This window comes from Elephas maximus, chromosome X, assembly GCF_024166365.1.
Source record: "Elephas maximus indicus isolate mEleMax1 chromosome X, mEleMax1 primary haplotype, whole genome shotgun sequence".
In the NCBI taxonomy this organism is placed as follows: Eukaryota; Metazoa; Chordata; class Mammalia; order Proboscidea; family Elephantidae; genus Elephas; species Elephas maximus.
The window spans coordinates 157,689,826-157,696,421 of NC_064846.1; positions in this window are offsets into that span (position 1 = coordinate 157,689,826).

The window sequence follows — 6,596 nt, forward strand, 5'->3', positions numbered from 1 at the left end:
AGGAGGGGATGCCAGCAATTTCTCTGAGGACAGAGGAGCAGATAACATGTTTGTGGAGATGGAGGTCTGAATTCACTTCTGAAGGCAGTACGTGCCTTTATTTGGGGAAGGAAAATGCTTTGGGGGAAAAGCTGTTGAGTTACCCAAAGGTCCCTTTTTGAAATGGAAAGTTTGGAGAAAAGGAGCTGCTAAACTGTTTAGCGTAATTACATAAAAGGTTTTATTCCTTGTGGGTGGAGTTATAGCTCTGCACTTTTTTTTTAATAGAATACCTTTTTTTCCTCTCTGTGGGGACTTACAGAAGTAAGTTAAATTTCAAGGGGGGAGACATCATGGTATAGGGCCAGGGGGCTAAGGAGGAAAGTAGCTTGGCCTCCACAATCACAGCTAATACCCAGTTTTAAGTTTTTGTTTGTTTTAAACTTTGTAATTATCTTGTTACCCCCAAATCCTTCATACATTTTTATTGAATATAATAATCTGGTCTCAGTTGTGCTCTGGGACTAAAGGGATGAGCCTGTGTTTACATTTGGGACAAGGAAGAAAGTAGCAGTTGGTGAGAAGCAGGTTTTAAGCCAAGAGGGAGCAATAGTATGGAGCCAGGCCATCAGTAAGGAGGCAAGTGGCCACTGGGCTGGATTTCTCGAACATGTGAGTGCTAAATATTCTTGAAGATTCCTTCAAATGCTCGGGAAAGGGCATCTGGCAAAAGACGGACTTCCTGTGGTCAAGAGGAATGGGGCACCAGGGTAATTAGGCAAGAAGAAGAAATAAAATGCTTCCAGATTGGAAAGGTGAAGTAAAGCTATCTCTAGTCATATATGATATGCTCTTATATAAAGAAAATTCTAAGGAATCCAGAAAAAGTAAAACTATTAGAACTAATAAATGAGTTCGGTAAGGTTGCAAGATATAAGGTCAATATACAGAAATTACTTGTATTTCTATACATTAACAAAACAATATAAAAAAAGAAAAAATTTCATTTCTATAGCATCAAAAATAAAATATTCAAGAATAAATTTAACAAATGTACAAGACATGTACACTGAAAACTACAAAATGTCATTGAAATAAATTAAAGAAGACCTAAGAAAAAAAAAAAAATTTTTTTTTTTTTTAAGTAAATAGAAAAACATCCATGTTTATGGGTTGGAAAACTTAATATGGCAACACTTCCCAAATTGATCTACAGATTTGGTATAAACTATCAAAATTCCAGCAGGCCTATTTTGCAGAAATTGATAAGGTGATCCTAAAATTTATATGGAAATGCAAGGGACCCAGAATAGCCAAAGCAACCCTGAAAAAGAAAAACAAAGTTGGAGTACTCACACTTCCAGATTTAAAGACTTACTACAAAGCTACGATAATCAAGACTGTTTGGTACTGGCATAAGCACAGACACGTAGGTCAATGGAATAGAATTGAGAGTCCAGAAATAAACACCTATATATATGGTCAATTGATTTTTCACTAGGGTACCAAGTCAATTCAATGTGAGAAAGATAGTCTTTTCAATAAATAGTGCTGGGACGACTAGAAATCCACATGCAAAAGAATGAAGTTGGGGCCCTATTGCACACCATATACAAAAATTAACTCGAATTGGAACACTTACACACTGTTGGTGGAAATGTAAAATGGTACAACCACTTTGGAAATCAATTTGGTGCTTCCTTAAAAAGCTAGAAATAGAAGTACCATACGATCTAGCAATCCCACTCCTTGGCATACATCCTAGAGAAATAAGAGCCGTCACAAGAATAGATATATGCACACTCATGTTCATTGCAGCACTGTTCACAATAGCAAAAAGATGGAAATAACCTAGGTGCCCATCAATGGACGAATGGATAAACAAATTATGGTATATTATACAATGGAATACTACACAATGATAAAGAACAATGATGAATCTGTGAAACATCTCATAACATGGATGAATCTGGAAGGCATTATGCTGAGTGAAATTATTCAGTCGCAAAAGGACAAATATTGTATAAGGCTACTATTATAAGAACTCAAGAAATGGTTTAAACACAGAAGAAAACATCTTTGATAGTTACGAGGGTAGGGAGGGAGAGGGGTATTCACTAACTAGATTAAAAAAATTAACTAGATAAAGTAGAGAAAAATTATCTTAGGTGAAGGAAAAGACAATACACAATACGGGGAGGTCAGCACAACTGGAATAAACTAAAAGCTAAGAAGTTTCCTGAATACAACCAAATACTTCAACGGACACAGTAGCAGGGGTGGGAGTTTGGGGACCGTAGTTTTTCAGGGGACATCTAGGTCAATTGGCATAACACAGTTTATTAAGAAAATGTTCTGCATCCCACTTATGATAAGTGGTGTCTGGGGTCTTAAAAGTTAGCGAGTGGCCATCTAAGATGCATCAATTAGTCCCAACCCATCTGGAGCAAAGGAGAATGAAGAACACCAAAGACACAAGGAAAATATGAGCCCAAGAGACAGAAAGGGCCACATAAACCAGAGACTCCATCAGTCTGAGACCAGAAGAACTAGATGGTGCCTGGCTACTACCAATGACTGCCTTGACAGGGAATACAACAGAGAGTCCCTGATGGAGTAGGAGAATAGTGGGGTACAAAACTCAAATTCTAGTAAAAAGACCAGACTTAAAGGTCTGACTGAGACTGGAGGGACTCCAGAAGACATGGCCCCCGAACTCTGTTAGCCCTGAACTGAAACCATTCCCAAAGCCAACTCTTCAGACAAAGAAAAGTATCATTTTATGCCTTATAGTCTTACAAGACTATATGGACTATAAGGCATAAAATGATATTCATGAAGAGAGTGTTTCTTAGCTCAAATAGATAAATGAGACTAAATGGGCAGCTTCTGTCCGGAGGTAAGATGAGAAGGCAAATAGGGACAGGAAATGGTTGAATGGACACGAGAAATCCAGGGTGGAAAGGAGGAGTGTGCTGTCACATTATAGGGAGAGCAACTAGGGTCACGTAACAATGTGTGTATAAATTTTTGTGTGAGAAACTAACTTGAACTGTAAACTTTCACTTAAAGTACAATAAAAAAAATTAACTCAAAACAGATCACAGACCTAAATGTAAGAGCTAGAACTATAGAGCTCCTAGAAGAAAACATAGGTGTAATTGTTCATGACCTTGAATTACGCAATAGTTTCTTAGATATAACACCAAAAGCATAAGCAACAAAAGATAAAATAGATAAATTGGACCTCATCAAAATTAAAACTTGTTCTTCAGAGGACACCATCAAGAAAGTGAAAAGACCACTCATAGAATGGAGAAAATATTTACAAATCATATCTCTGATAAGGGACACAAGTCGAGAATATATAAAGAACTCTTACAAGTCAACAATAAAAGAGATAAATAACCCAATTGATAAATGGGTAAAGGATCTGCATAGACAATTCTCCAAAGATGATACACAAATGGCCGATGTTATGTTGTTGTTAGGTGCCACTGAGTTGATTCTGACTCATTGTGACCCTGTGTACAATAGAATAAAACACCGCCCAGTCCTGTGCCATCCTCACTCACAATTATTGCCACGTTGAGCCCATTGTTGCAGCCACTGTGTCAATCCATCTAGTTTTCCTTTTTCTCTGACCCTTTACCTTACCAAGCATGATGTCCTTCTCCAGGGACCGATCCTTCCTGATAACATGTCCAAAGCATGTGAGATGAAGTCTCGCCATCCTTGCTTCCAGGGAGCACTCTGGCTGTACTTCTTCCAAGACAGACTTGTTTATTCTTCTGTCAGTCCATGGAATATTCAGTATTCTTCATCAATACCATAATTCAAAGGCATCAGTTCTCCAGTCTTCCTTATTCATTATCCAGCATTCACACGCACATGAGATAATTGAAAATATCATGGCTTGGGTCAGGCGCACCGTAGTCCTCACACTAACATCTTTGTTTTTCAACACTTTAAATAAGTCTTTTACAGTGGAAACCCTGGTGGCATAGTGGTTAAGTGCTACAGCTGCTAACCAAAGGGTCGGCAGTTCGAATCCACCAGGCGCTCCTTGGAAACTCTATGGGGCAGTTCTGTTCTATCCTATAGGGTCACTATGAGTCAGAATCGACTTGATGGCACTGGGTTTGGTTTAGTTTTTACTGCAGATTTGCCCAGTGCAATGCATCTTTTGATTTCCTGTCTGCTACTTTCATGGATGTTGATTGTGGATACAAGTAAAATGAAATCCTTGACAACTTCAGTCTTTTCTCCATTTATCATGATGTTGCTTATTGGTCCAGCTGTGAGGATTTTTGTTTTCTTTATGTTGAGGTGTAATCCATAATGAAGGCTGTGGTCTTTGATCTTCATCAGTAAGTGCTTCAAGTCCTCTTCACTTTCAGCAAGCAAGATTGTGTCATCTGTATGACGCAGGTTGTTAATGAGTCTTCCCCCAATCCTGATGCCACGTTCTTCTTCATATGGTCCAGCTTCTTGTGTTATTTGCTCAACATATGGATTGAATAGGTATGGTGAAAGGATACAACCCTGACTTACAGTTTTCCCTTTTTTGTTGGGAGTTTTTTGATTACCGTTTCAATCTCTTTTTTTGTTATGGGTCTATTTAGTTGTTCTACTTTTGATTGTGTTAGTTTAGGTAGGTAGTGTTTTTCCAGGAATTCATCCATTTCTTCTAGGTTTGCAAATTTGTTAGAGTACAATTTTTCGTAATAATCTGATATGATTCTTTTAATTTCAGTTGGGTCTGTTGTGATGTGGCCCTTCTCATTTCTTATTCGGGTTGTTTCCTTTCCTGTATTTCTTTAGTCAGTCTAGCCAGTGGTTTATCAATTTTGTTAATTTTTTCAAAGAACCAGCTTTTGGCTTTGTTAATTCTTTCAATTGTTTTTCTCTTCTCTAATTCATTTAGTTCAGCTCTAATTTTTATTATTTGTTTTCTTCTGGTGCCTGATGGATTCTTTTGTTGCTCACTTTCTATTTGTTCAAGTTGTAGGGACAGATCTCTGATTTTGACTCTTTCTTCTTTTTGTATGTGTGCATTTATCGATATAAATTGGCCTCTGAGCACTGCTTTTGCTGTGTCCCAGAGGTTTTGATAGGAAGTATTTTCATTCTCGTTGCATTCTATGAATTTCCTTATTCCCTCCTTGATGTCTTCTATAACCCAGTCTTTTTTCAGGAGGGTATTGTTCAGTTTCCAAGTATTTGATTTCTTTTCCCTAGTTTTTCCGTTATTGATTTCTAGTTTTATTGCCTTGTGGTCTGAGAAGATGCTTTGTAATATTTCGATGTTTTGGATTCTGCAAAGGTTTGTTTTATGACCTAATACGTGGTCTATTCTAGAGAATGTTCCACGTGCACCAGAAAAAAAAGTATACTTTGGAGCAGTTGGGTGGAGAGTTCCGTATAAGTCAGTGAGGTCAAGTTGGTTGATTGTTGTAATTAGGTCTTCCGTGTCTCTATTGAGCATCTTACTGGATGTCCTGTCCTTCTCCGAAAGTGGTGTGTTGAAGTCTCCTACTATAATTGTGGAGGTGTCTATCTCACTTTTCAGGTCTGTTAAAATTTGATTTATGTATCTTGCAGCCCTGTCATTGGGTGCATAAATATTTAATATGGTTATGTCTTCCTGATCAATTTTCCCTTTTATCATTATGTAGTGTCCTTCTTTCTCTTTTGTGGTGGATTTAAGTCTAAAGTCTATTTTGTCAGAAATTAATATTGCTACTCCTCTTCTTGTTTGCTTATTGTTTGCTTGATATATTTTTTTCCATCCTTTGAGTTTTAGTTTGTTTGTGTCTCTAAGTCTAAGGTGTGTCTCTTGTAGGCAGCATATAGACGGATCGTGTTTCTTTATCCAGCCTGAGACTCTCTGTCTCTTTATTGGTGCATTTAGTCCATTTACATTCAGCATAAGTGTTTAGTGTTGTCATTTTGATGCCTTTTTATGTGTGTTGTTGACACTTTAATTTTTCCACATACTTTTTTCTGCTGAGACGTTTTTCTTAGTAAATTGTGAGATCCTCATTTTCGTAGTGTTTGACTTTATGTTTGTTGAGTCGTTACGTTTTTCTTGGCTTTTATCTTGAGTTATGGAGTTGTTATACCTCTTCGTGGTTACCTTAATATTTACCCCTATTTTTCTAAGTAAAAACCTAACTTGTATTGTTCTATATCACCTTGTATCACTCTCCATATGGCAGTTCTGTGCCACCTGTATTTAGTCCCTCTTTTTGATTATTATGATCTTTTACGTATTGACTTCAGTGAGTCCCTGTTATGAGCATGTTTTTTTTTAATTAATCTTAATTTGTTTTTGTGATTTCTCTATTTGAGCTGATATCAGGATGTTCTGTTTTGTGACCTTGTGTTGTGCTGGTATCTGATACTATTGGTTTTCTGACCAAACAATATCCTTTAGTGTTTCTTGTAGCTTTGGTTTGGTTTTTGCAAATTCTCTAAACTTGTGTTTATCTGTAAATATCTTAATTTCGCCTTCATATTTCAGAAAGAGTTTTGCGGGATATATAATCCTTGACTAGCAGTTTTTCCCCTTCAGTGCTCTGTATATGTCATCCCATTCCCTTCTTGCCTGCATG